We start from the raw sequence: 14,278 nt of genomic DNA, 5'->3' as shown, positions 1-14,278 counted from the left end.
GATCTATAACTATAATAAGATCTATACTATAATATGATCTATAACTATAATATGATCTATAACTATAATATGATCTATAATATGATCTATACTATGATAAGATCTATACTATAATATGATCTATAACAATAATATGATCTATAACTATAATATGATCTATAACAATAATATGATCTATAACTATAATATGATCTATAACAATAATATGATCTATAACTATAATATGATCTATACTATAATATGATCTATAACTATAATATGATCTATAACTATAATATGATCTATATAATCTATATATGATATGATATGATATACTATAATATGATCTATAACTATAATATGATCTATAACTATAATATGATCTATAACTATAATATGATCTATAGATCTATAACTATAATATGATCTATAACTATAATATGATCTATAACTATAATATGATCTATATATGATATGATATATAACTATAATATGATCTATAACTATATATAACTATAATATGATCTATAACTATAATATGATCTATATATGATATGATCTATAACTATAATATGATCTATAAATATAATATGATCTATAATATGATCTATTACTATAATATGATCTATAATATGATCTATAACTATAATATGATCTATAACTATAATATGATCTATAACTATAATATGATCTATAATATGATCTATAACTATAATATGATATGATCTATAACAATAATATGATCTATAACTATAATATGATATGATCTATAACAATAATATGATCTATAATATGATCTATAACTATAATATGATCTATAATATGATCTATAACTATAATATGATCTATAATATGATCTATAACTATAATATGATCTATAATATGATCTATAACTATAATATGATCTATAATATGATATGATCTATAACTATAATATGATCTATAACTATAATATGATCTATATATGATATGATCTATAACTATAATATGATCTATAATATGATATGATCTATAACTATAATATGATCTATAACTATAATATGATCTATAACTATAATATGATCTATAACTATAATATGATCTATAACTATAATCTATCTATAACTATAATATGATCTATAACTATAATATGATCTATAATATGATATGATCTATAACTATAATATGATCTATAATATAATATGATCTATAACTATAATATGATCTATAACTATATATAACTATAATATGATCTATAACTATAATATGATCTATAAATATAATATGATCTATAATATGATCTATTACTATAATATGATCTATAACTATAATATGATCTATAACTATAATATGATCTATAACTATAATATGATCTATAACTATAATATGATCTATAATATGATCTATAACAATAATATGATCTATAACTATAATATGATCTATAACTATAATATGATCTATAACTATAATATGATCTATAATATGATCTATAACTATAATATGATCTATTACTATAATATGATCTATAATATGATCTATAACTATAATATGATCTATTACTATAATATGATCTATAACTATAATATGATCTATAATATGATCTATTACTATAATATGATCTATAACTATAATATGATCTATAATATGATCTATAACTATAATATGATCTATAACTATAATATGATCTATAATATGATCTATAACTATAATATGATCTATAACTATAATATGATCTATAACTATAATATGATCTATAATATGATCTATTACTATAATAAGATATATTACTATAATATGATCTATTACTATAATAAGATCTATTACTATAATATGATCTATAATATGATCTATAACTATAATATGATCTGTTACTATAATATGATCTATAACTATAATATGATCTATAATATGATCTATTACTATAATATGATCTATAATATGATCTATAACTATAATATGATCTATAATATGATCTATTACTATAATATGATCTATAATATGATCTATACTATGATCTATAACTATAATATGATCTATAATATGATATATTACTATAATATGATCTATACTATGATCTATAACTATAATATGATCTATAATATGATCTATAACTATAATATGATCTATAATGTGATCTATACTATGATCTATAACTATAATATGATCTATAACTATAATATGATCTATAACTATAATATGATCTCTATTTTGATCTATAACTATAATAAGATCTATAATATGATCTATAATATGATCTATAACTATAATATGATCTGTTACTATAATATGATCTATAACTATAATAAGATCTATAATATGATCTATAATATGATCTATAACTATAATATGATCTATAACTATAATATGATCTGTTACTATAATATGATCTATAACTATAATATGATCTATAATATGATCTATAATATGATCTATAACTATAATATGATCTATTACTATAATATGATCTATAACTATAATATGATCTATAACTATAATATAATCTATAATATGATCTATAACTATAATATGATCTATAATACGATCTATAACTATAGTATGATCTATAACTATAATATGATCTATAACTATAATATGATCTATTACTATAATATGATCTATAACTATAATATGATCTATAACTATAACATGATCTATAATATGATCTATAACTATAATATGATCTATAACTATAATATGATCTATAATATGATCTATAATATGATATGATCTATAACTATAATATGATCTATAACTATAATATGATCTATAATATGATATGATCTATAACTATAATATGATCTATAACTATAATATGATCTATTACTATAATATGATCTATAAATATAATATGATCTATAACTATAATATGATCTATAATATGATCTATAATATGATCTATAATATGATCTATAATATGATCTATAACTATAATATGATCTATAATATGATCTATAACTATAACATGATCTATAATATGATCTATAATATGATCTATAATATGATCTATAATATGATCTATAACTATAATATGATCTATAATATGATCTATAATATGATCTATAATATGATCTATAACTATAATATGATCTATAATATGATCTATAATATGATCTATAACTATAATATGATCTATAATATGATCTATAACTATAATATGATCTATAATATGATCTATAACTATAACATGATCTATAATATGATCTATAACTATAATATGATCTATAATATGATCTATAATATGATATGATCTATAATATGATCTATAATATGATCTATAACTATAATATGATCTGTAATATGATCTATAACTATAATATCATCTATAACTATAATATGATCTATAACTATAATATGATCTATAACTATAATATGATCTATAACTATAATATGATCTATTACTATAATATGATCTATAACTATAATATAATCTATAATATGATCTATAACTATAATATGATCTATAATACGATCTATAACTATAGTATGATCTATAACTATAATATGATCTATAACTATAACATGATCTATAATATGATCTATAACTATAATATGATCTATAACTATAATATGATCTATAATATGATCTATAATATGATATGATCTATAACTATAATATGATCTATAACTATAATATGATCTATAATATGATATGATCTATAACTATAATATGATCTATAAATATAATATGATCTATTACTATAATATGATCTATAAATATAATATGATCTATAATATGATCTGTTACTATAATATGATCTATAATATGATCTATAACTATAATATGATCTATAATATGATCTATAATATGATCTATAACTATAATATGATCTATAATATGATCTATAACTATAATATGATCTATAACTATAATATGATCTATAATATGATCTATAACTATAATATGATCTATAATATGATCTATAATATGATCTATAACTATAATATGATCTATAATATGATCTATAACTATAATATGATCTATAACTATAATATGATCTATAATATGATCTATAACTATAATATGATCTATAATATGATCTATAATATGATCTATAACTATAATATGATCTATAACTATAATATGATCTATAATATGATCTATAATATGATCTATAACTATAATATGATCTATAATATGATCTATTACTATAATATGATCTATACTATGATCTATAAATATAATATGATCTATAATATGATCTATAACTATAATATGATCTATAATATGATCTATAACTATAATATGATCTATAATATGATCTATACTATGATCTATAACTATAATATGATCTATAACTATAACATGATCTATAATATGATCTATAATATGATCTATAATATGATCTATAATATGATCTATAACTATAATATGATCTATAACTATAACATGATCTATAATATGATCTATAACTATAATATGATCTATAACTATAACATGATCTATAATATGATCTATAACTATAACATGATCTATACTATGATCTATAACTATAATATGATCTATAATATGATCTATAACTATAATATGATCTATAATATGATCTATAACTATAATATGATCTATAACTATAATATGATCTATAACTATAATATCATCTATAATATGATCTATAACTATAATATGATCTATAACTATAATATGATCTATAACTATAATATGATCTATAATATGATCTATAACTATAATATGATCTATAACTATAATATGATCTATAACTATAATATGATCTATAATATGATCTATAACTATAATATGATCTATAACTATAATATGATCTATAATATGATCTATAATATGATCTATAACTATAATATGATCTATAATATGATCTATAACTATAATATGATCTATAATATGATCTATAACTATAATATGATCTATAATATGATCTATAATATGATCTATTACTATAATATGATCTATAATATGATCTATAAATATAGTATGATCTGGACACATATGGTGTTTATACTTGAGTACTATTGTTTGTACAGATGAACGTAGTACCTTCAGGCGTTTGGACATTGCTCCCAAGGATGAACTAGACTTGTGGGGGTCTACAATTTTATTTCTGAGGTCTTGGCTGATTTCTTTTGATTTTCCCATGATGTCAAGCAAAGAGGCACTGAGTTTGAAGGTAGGCCTTGAAATACATCCACAGGTACACCTCCAATTGACTCAAATGATGCAAATTAACCTATCAGAAGCTTCTAAAGCCATGACATCATTTTCAGAAATTTTCCAAGCTGTTTAAAGGCACAATCAACTTAGTGTATGTAAACTTCTGACCCACTGGAATTGCAATTCTGTGAATTATAAATGAAATAATCTGTCTGTAAACAATTGTTCGAAAAGTTACTTGTGTCATGCACAAAGTAGATGTCCTCACCGACTTGCCAAAACTATAGTTTGTTTAACAAGTCATTTGTGTAGTGGTTGAAAAACAAGTTTTAATGACTCCACAACCCAATTGTATGTTAACTTCTGACTTCAACTGTACGTTCACATGCTAGTCGAATCTAGGAAACTATGACATTTCTAACTTGCTAACTGGTTGTAGTTACACGTGCCGCGTTCAGCAAGTCGAAAACGTCTGAGTTTCTTAGTTCCGACTAGCATGTGAACACGGCCATACTGTATTACTTCAATGACCTCAACTACTACGTACCCCGGCACATTGACTCAGTACTTCCTGTATTCAGCCTCGTTATTACCTCAACTACTACGTACCCCTGCACATTGACCCAGTACTGCTACTCCTCGTATATAGCCTCGTTATTACCTCAACTACTATGTACCCCTGCACATTGACTCGGTACTTCCTGTATTCAGCCTCGTTATTACCTCAACTACTACGTACCCCTGCATATTGACTCAGTACTTCCTGTATTCAGCCTCGTTATTACCTCAACTACTACGTAGCCCTGCACATTGACTCGGTACTTCCTGTATTCAGCCTCGTTATTACCTCAACTACTACGTACCCCTGCACATTGACTCGGTACTTCCTGTATTCAGCCTCGTTATTACCTCAACTACTACGTACCCCTGCACATTGACTCGGTACTTCCTGTATTCAGCCTCGTTATTACCTCAACTACTACGTACCCCTGCACATTGACTCGGTACTTCCTGTATTCAGCCTCGTTATTACCTCAACTACTACGTACCCCTGCACATTGACTCGGTACTTCCTGTATTCAGCCTCGTTATTACCTCAACTACTACGTACCCCTGCACATTGACTCAGTACTTCCTGTATATAGCCTCGTTATTACCTTAACTACTACGTACCCCTGCACATTGACTCGGTACTTCCTGTATTCAGCCTCGTTATTACCTCAACTACTACGTACCCCTGCACATTGACTCAGTACTTTCTGTATTCAGCCTCGTTATTACCTCAACTACTACGTACCCCTGCACATTGACTCAGTACTTCCTGTATTCAGCCTTGTTATTACCTTAACTACGACGTTGTTCCTCTACACCTGTTGTTACGCTACACCTGTCGTTACTCTACACCTGTCGTTACTCTACACCTGTCGTTACTCTACACCTGTTGTTACTCTACACCTGTCGTTACTCTACACCTGTTGTTACGCTACACCTGTTGTTACTCTACACCTGTTGTTACTCTACACCTGTTGTTGCTCTACACCTGTTGTTACTCTACACCTGTTGTTATGCTACACCTGTTGTTACTCTACACCTGTTGTTGCTCTACACCTGTTGTTACTCTACACCTGTTGTTACTCTACACCTGTTGTTACTCTACACCTGTCGTTACTCTACACCTGTCGTTACGCTACACCTGTCGTTACGCTACACCTGTCGTTACTCTACACCTGTCGTTACTCTACACCTGTTGTTACTCTACACCTGTTGTTGCTCTACACCTGTTGTTACTCTACACCTGTTGTTACGCTACACCTGTTGTTACTCTACACCTGTTGTTACTCTACACCTGTTGTTACTCTACACCTGTCGTTACTCTACACCTGTTGTTACTCTACACCTGTTGTTACGCTACACCTGTTGTTACTCTACACCTGTTGTTACTCTACACCTGTTGTTACTCTACACCTGTTGTTGCTCTACACCTGTTGTTGCTCTACACCTGTTGTTACTCTACACCTGTCGTTACTCTACACCTGTTGTTACTCTACACCTATTGTTACTCTACACCTGTTGTTACTCTACACCTATTGTTACTCTACACCTGTTGTTGCTCTACACCTGTTGTTACTCTACACCTGTTGTTACTCTACACCTGTTGTTATGCTACACCTGTTGTTACTCTACACCTGTTGTTACTCTACACCTGTCGTTACTCTACACCTGTCGTTACTCTACACCTGTTGTTACTCTACACCTGTTGTTGCTCTACACCTGTTGTTACTCTACACCTGTCGTTACTCTACACCTGTCGTTACTCTACACCTGTTGTTACGCTACACCTGTTGTTGCTCTACACCTGTTGTTGCTCTACACCTGTTGTTGCTCTACACCAGTTGTTGCTCTACACCTGTCGTTACTCTACACCTGTTGTTACTCTACACCTGTCGTTACTCTACACCTGTCGTTACTCTACACCTGTTGTTACGCTACACCTGTTGTTGCTCTACACCTGTTGTTGCTCTACACCTGTTGTTGCTCTACACCAGTTGTTGCTCTACACCTGTCGTTACTCTACACCTGTTGTTACTCTACACCTGTTGTTGCTCTACACCTGTTGTTACTCTACACCTGTTGTATTCGACGCGTGTGAACATTAAAATGCGATGGGAAATGTGGTAATTGTGATGGTAGCCATTTGGACGAAACCTAAAAAGATAAACCTCAGAATGAGCCCAGAATGTCCTCTCAAAGGTACAACAGGACGTGACACAGTGGCTTGCATACCAAACACTAATTTCCATTAGAGAAGATGAATAGCAGGCTCTCAGGAGGATATAACAGTAATGTGTTATTTGATAAGATCAGGTATTGACTTTAGAGAGAGAGCCAGGTCCCAAGGTGCCCTCTGAACCACAGTCTGCTAGGCTACGTTCCAAATCAATCCCTACCCCCTAGACATTAACCCCTAGACACTACCCCCTAGACATTAACCCCTAGACACTACCCCCTAGACACTACCCCCTAGTGACTACCCCCTAGACGCTACCCCCTAGACACTACCCCCTAATAACTACCCCTCTGTTCCACAGTTTATAACCTCTAAACCCCTCTGTTTATAACCTCTAAACCCCTCTGTTCCACAGTAACACAGTTTATAAGCTCTAACCCCCTCTGTTCCACAGTTTATAACCTCTAAACCCCTCTGTTCCAGGGTTTATAACCTCTAACCCCCTCTGTTCCACAGTAACACAGTTTATAACCTCTAAACCCCTCTGTTCCACAGTTTATAACCTCTAAACCCCTCTGTTCCACAGTTTATAACCTCTAAACCCCTCTGTTCCACAGTTTATAACCTCTAAACCCCTCTGTTCCAGGGTTTATAACCTCTAACCCCCTCTGTTCCACAGTTTATAACCTCTAAACCCCTCTGTTCCACAGTTTATAACCTCTAAACCCCTCTGTTCCACAGAAACAGTTTATAACCTCTAACCCCCTCTGTTCCACAGTAACACAGTTTATAACCTCTAAACCCCTCTGTTGCACAGTTTATAACCTCTAAACCCCTCTGTTGCACAGTTTATAACCTCTAAACCCCTCTGTTCCACAGTTTATAACCTCTAAACCCCTCTGTTCCACAGTTTATAACCTCTAAACCCCTCTGTTGCACAGTTTATAACCTCTAAACCCCTCTGTTCCACAGTAACACAGTTTATAATCTCTAACCCCTCTGTTCCACAGTTTATAACCTCTAACCCCCTCTGTTCCACAGTTTATAACCTCTAACCCCTCTGTTCCACAGTTTATAACCTCTAAACCCCTCTGTTGCACAGTTTATAACCTCTAAACCCCTCTGTTCCACAGTAACACAGTTTATAACCTCTAAACCCCTCTGTTCCACAGTTTATAACCTCTAACCCCCTCTGTTCCACAGTAACACAGTTTATAACCTCTAAACCCCTCTGTTCCACAGTAACACAGTTTATAACCTCTAAACCCTTCTGTTCCAGAGTTTATAACCTCTAAACCCCTCTGTTCCACAGTTTATAACCTCTAAACCCCTCTGTTGCACAGTTTATAACCTCTAAACCCCTCTGTTGCACAGTTTATAACCTCTAAACCCCTCTGTTCCAGAGTTTATAACCTCTAAACCCCCCTGTTCCACAGTTTATAACCTCTAAACCCCTCTGTTCCACAGTTTATAACCTCTAAACCCCTCTGTTGCACAGTAACACAGTTTATAACCTCTAAACCCCTCTGTTCCACAGTAACACAGTTTATAACCTCTAAACCCCTCTGTTCCAGAGTTTATAACCTCTAAACCCCTCTGTTCCACAGTTTATAACCTCTAAACTCCTCTGTTCCACAGTTTATAACCTCTAAACCCCTCTGTTCCACAGTTTATAACCTCTAAACCCCTCTGTTCCACAGTTTATAACCTCTAAACCCCTCTGTTCCACAGTAACACAGTTTATAACCTCTAAACCCCTCTGTTCCACAGTAACACAGTTTATAACCTCTAAACCCCTCTGTCCCACAGTTTATAACCTCTAAACCCCTCTGTTCCACAGTAACAAAGTTTATAACATCTAAACCCCTCTGTTGCACAGTTTATAACCTCTAAACCCCTCTGTTCCACAGTTTATAACCTCTAAACCCCTCTGTTCCAGAGTTTATAACCTCTAAACCCCCCTGTTCCACAGTTTATAACCTCTAAACCCCTCTGTTCCACAGTTTATAACCTCTAACCCCCTCTGTTGCACAGTAACACAGTTTATAACCTCTAAATCCCTCTGTTCCACAGTAACACAGTTTATAACCTCTAAACCCCTATGTTCCACAGTAACACAGTTTATAACATCTAAACCCCTCTGTTGCACAGTTTATAACCTCTAAACCCCTCTGTTCCACAGTTTATAACCTCTAAACCCCTCTGTTCCACAGTTTATAACCTCTAACCCCCTCTGTTCCACAGTAACACCGTTTATAACCTCTAAACCCCTCTGTTCCACAGTAACACAGTTTATAACCTCTAAACCCCTCTGTCCCACAGTTTATAACCTCTAAACCCCTCTGTTCCACAGTAACACAGTTTATAACATCTAAACCCCTCTGTTGCACAGTTTATAACCTCTAAACCCCTCTGTTCCACAGTAACACAGTTTATAACCTCTAAACCCCTCTGTTCCACAGTTTATAACCTCTAAACCCCTCTGTTCCACAGTTTATAACCTCTAAACCCCTCTGTTCCACAGTAACACAGTTCATAACCTATAAACCCCTCTGTTCCACAGTTTATAACCTCTAAACCCCTCTGTTCCACAGTAACACAGTTTATAACCTCTAAACCCCTCTGTTCCACAGTAACACAGTTTATAACCTCTAAACCCCTCTGTTTATAATCTCTAAACCCCTCTGTTTATAACATCTAACCCCCTCTGTTTATAATCTCTAAACCCCTCTGTTTATAATCTCTAAACCCCTCTGTTTATAATCTCTAAACCCCTCTGTTCCACAGTAACACAGTTTATAACCTCTAAACCCCTCTGTTTATAATCTCTAAACCCCTCTGTTTATATCTCTAAACCCCTCTGTTTATAATCTCTAAACCCCTCTGTTTATAATCTCTAAACCCCTCTGTTTATAACCTCTAAACCCCTCTGTTTATAACCTCTAAACCCCTCTGTTTATAACCTCTAAACCCCTCTGTTTATAACCTCTAAACCCCTCTGTTTATAACCTCTAAACCCCTCTGTTTATAATCTCTAAACCCCTCTGTTTATAATCTCTAAACCCCTCTGTTTATATCTCTAAACCCCTCTGTTTATAATCTCTAAACCCCTCTGTTTATAATCTCTAAACCCCTCTGTTTATAACCTCTAAACCCCTCTGTTTATAACCTCTAAACCCCTCTGTTTATAACCTCTAAACCCCTCTGTTTATAACCTCTAAACCCCTCTGTTTATAACCTCTAAACCCCTCTGTTTATAATCTCTAAACCCCTCTGTTTATAATCTCTAAACCCCTCTGTTTATAACCTCTAAACCCCTCTGTTTATAACCTCTAAACCCTCTGTTTATAACCTCTAAACCCCTCTGTTTATAATCTCTAAACCCCTCTGTTTATAACCTCTAAACCCCTCTGTTTATAATCTCTAAACCCCTCTGTTTATAATCTCTAAACCCCTCTGTTTATAACCTCTAAACCCCTCTGTTTATAACCTCTAAACCCCTCTGTTTATAACCTCTAAACCCTCTGTTTATAACCTCTAAACCCCTCTGTTTATAACCTCTAAACCCCTCTGTTTATAATCTCTAAACCCCTCTGTTTATAATCTCTAAACCCCTCTGTTTATAACCTCTAAACCCCTCTGTTTATAACCTCTAAACCCCTCTGTTTTATAATCTCTAAACCCCTCTGTTTATAATCTCTAAACCCTCTGTTTATAACCCCCTCTGTTTATAACCTCTAAACCCTCTGTTTATAACCTCTAAACCCCTCTGTTTATAACCTCTAAACCCCTCTGTTTATAACCTCTAAACCCCTCTGTTTATAATCTCTAAACCCCTCTGTTTATAACCTCTAAACCCCTCTGTTTATAACCTCTAAACCCCTCTGTTTATAACCTCTAAACCCCTCTGTTTATAACCTCTAAACCCCTCTGTTTATAATCTCTAAACCCCTCTGTTTATAATCTCTAAACCCCTCTGTTTATAACCTCTAAACCCCTCTGTTTATAACCTCTAAACCCCTCTGTTTATAACCTCTAAACCCCTCTGTTTATAACCTCTAAACCCCTCTGTTTATAATCTCTAAACCCCTCTGTTTATAATCTCTAAACCCCTCTGTTTATAACCTCTAAACCCCTCTGTTTATAACCTCTAAACCCCTCTGTTTATAACCTCTAAACCCCTCTGTTTATAATCTCTAAACCCCTCTGTTTATAATCTCTAAACCCCTCTGTTTATAACCTCTAAACCCCTCTGTTTATAACCTCTAAACCCCTCTGTTTATAACCTCTAAACCCCTCTGTTTATAACCTCTAAACCCCTCTGTTTATAATCTCTAAACCCCTCTGTTTATAACCTCTAAACCCCTCTGTTTATAACCTCTAAACCCCTCTGTTTATAATCTCTAAACCCTCTGTTTATAACCTCTAAAACCCTCTGTTTATAACCTCTAAACCCCCTCTGTTTATAACCTCTAAACCCCTCTGTTTATAATCTCTAAACCCCTCTGTTTATAACCTCTAAACCCCTCTGTTTATAACCTCTAAACCCCTCTGTTTATAACCTCTAAACCCCTCTGTTTATAACCTCTAAACCCCTCTGTTTATAACCTCTAAAACCCCTCTGTTTATAATCTCCCCCTCTGTTTATAATCTCTAAACCCTCTGTTTATAACCTCTAAACCCTCTGTTTATAACCTCTAAACCCCTCTGTTTATAACCTCTAAACCCCTCTGTTTATAACCTCTAAACCCCTCTGTTTATAACCTCTAAACCCCTCTGTTTATAATCTCTAAACCCCTCTGTTTATAACCTCTAAACCCCTCTGTTTATAATCTCTAAACCCCTCTGTTTATAATCTCTAAACCCCTCTGTTTATAACCTCTAAACCCCTCTGTTTATAACCTCTAAACCCCTCTGTTTATAACCTCTAAACCCCTCTGTTTATAATCTCTAAACCCCTCTGTTTATAATCTCTAAACCCCTCTGTTTATAATCTCTAAACCCCTCTGTTTATAACCTCTAAACCCCTCTGTTTATAATCTATAAACCCCTCCTTTCCACAGTAATGGTTATGAGCAGCTTCATGGACCAGCTAAACCAGACCAGACTAAACTTCTAGAGGCCTTATACGATTGTTTTTATTGACAACAGTTTTTTTATTGACAAAAGTTTTTCATATTTTTTATTGACAACAGTGAGTGAACACTTACTCCGTAATAGCTGGCTGTACTCACCGGCATTAACCCCCCCACACACTACTAAACGAATGAGAAGAAAAAGTCCTCGAAGAGCATCTAACGACCCTGAGTGGTTATGTATGATAACGTTGGTAAAATCAGACTAGCTCTCTGCTGCCACCTGGTGTTTAATGTATGACACCAGTTTGTGACAGCCTAAAACATAGAACTGCTGGCCCATGTTGACTCCAATCCTTCCCACAGTTGTGTCAAGTTGGCTGGATGTCCTTTGGGGGGGGGGTCCATTCTTGATACAAACAGGAAACTGTGGAGCGTGAAAAACCTAGCAACGTTGCAGTTCTTGACACAAACCGGTGCGCCTGGCATCTACTACCATTCTCCGTTCAGACACTTAAATCTTTTGTCTTGCCCATTCACCCTCTGAATGGCAGACATACACAATCCATGTCTCAATTATCTCAAGGCTTAAAAATCCTTCTTACCCCGCCATGTTGACCTCCTCCATGCCCAGGGACTTGACCAGACACGCCCGATGATGGCTGAACTGGTCAAAGGTGTGCTTCCCATGATATACCTTCCTGTTCCACTCTGACCTGTGGGGTTCAGAGGTCGCAGGGCTAGGGTCAGATGAGGGGGCAAAGGGTTATGTGACTCGTTGTGAAGGATTATGTTTATTAATATTAATAATATGTATTATTATGTTAGCTGCATGATGGTCTAGCAGCACTTCTCCAACTCCCAAGGTCACGCTACCCTCCAACTCAGTCCCAAAGACACGCTACCCTCCAACTCAGTCCCAAGGACACGCTACCCTCCAACTCAGTCCCAAAGACACGCTACCCTCCAACTCCCAAGGACACGCTACCCTCCAACTCCCAAAGACACGCTACCCTCCAACTCCCAAAGACACGCTACCCTCCAACTCAGTCCCAAGGACACGCTACCCTCCAACTCAGTCCCAAGGACACGCTACCCTCCAACTCCCAAGGACACGCTACCCTCCAACTCAGTCCCAAGGACACGCTACCCTCCAACTCAGTCCCAAGGACACGCTACCCTCCAACTCAGTCCCAAAGACACGCTACCCTCCAACTCAGTCCCAAAGACACGCTACCCTCCAACTCAGTCCCAAAGACACGCTACCCTCCAACTCAGTCCCAAGGACACGCTACCCTCCAACTCAGTCCCAAGGACACGCTACCCTCCAACTCAGTCCCAAAGACACGCTACCCTCCAACTCAGTCCCAAGGACACGCTACCCTCCAACTCAGT

This window comes from Oncorhynchus nerka, linkage group LG14 (assembly GCF_034236695.1).
Source record: "Oncorhynchus nerka isolate Pitt River linkage group LG14, Oner_Uvic_2.0, whole genome shotgun sequence".
Classification (NCBI taxonomy): Eukaryota; Metazoa; Chordata; class Actinopteri; order Salmoniformes; family Salmonidae; genus Oncorhynchus; species Oncorhynchus nerka.
The sequence above is the reverse complement of the archived record's forward strand: the minus strand, read 5'-3'. Positions refer to the sequence as shown.